Genomic DNA, 894 nt, shown 5'->3' with positions numbered 1-894 from the left:
CTGATAACACCGTGTGTACCCTGTTATTTACACCGTCATTCTATTGAACCGTAAATATTGGCACGCGGAAGGGCGAGATTCCAACTTATATTGTTTTTTCAACTCCATTGGTTGCCGTTGAAATTACATCGGATTTGTGAGGCCACGTCACGCAAACGACGGGAGTTGACAACAATATTGAGGGATAAAATGGGACTAGCGTGTAAGTACTTGGTGTCGCTGGGTCTGGTTTATGCCGCATTTACACAATTTTTTATTGTACCATTTTGTTGGCATAGTTTACATATATATATATTCGTGTAAAATTACAGCTTTTTAGCATTGATAGTCCCTGAGCATAGCCGCGGACGGACAGACAGACAGACAGACATGGCGAAACTATAAGGGTTCCGTTTTTGCCATTTTGGCTACGGAACCCTAAAAATACGATAGATCAGAATTTGCATGTACATAATGACCCTAAAAGCTTTATAAATAACTCCATGTTACCCTTACCGAAATCAGCAATATATTGAAAATTCCCACGGGAATTTAGTATAATCCCGGAAATTCAACTCAACTGCCGGATCTAATAGATTAACGGGCTGTTTCACTACCCATTGATTAATTTTATCTGACAGATAATAATGATGCCATCTCAGTCTATTCGAACAAAACGAACAGAGACGGCATCACATTTATCCGTCAGATAAAAATCAATGTATGGTGAAACATAGGGGGTAAACGTGCAAAGCCTGCAAGTAAAGTCTAGTCTGTAATATATTATTCCAAAATATACATATCAATTATAAAAAGTTTAATTGACTTCTATGAATGACCCAACAACCGCTCGAGCGGTGATTATTGATTGTTGAACTATTAATGAACAAACCCCTAAAACTTATAATTGCTCTG

Source organism: Choristoneura fumiferana, chromosome 8 (genome assembly GCF_025370935.1).
Source record: "Choristoneura fumiferana chromosome 8, NRCan_CFum_1, whole genome shotgun sequence".
NCBI lineage: Eukaryota > Metazoa > Arthropoda > Insecta > Lepidoptera > Tortricidae > Choristoneura > Choristoneura fumiferana.
This window is presented reverse-complemented; position numbering follows the sequence as displayed.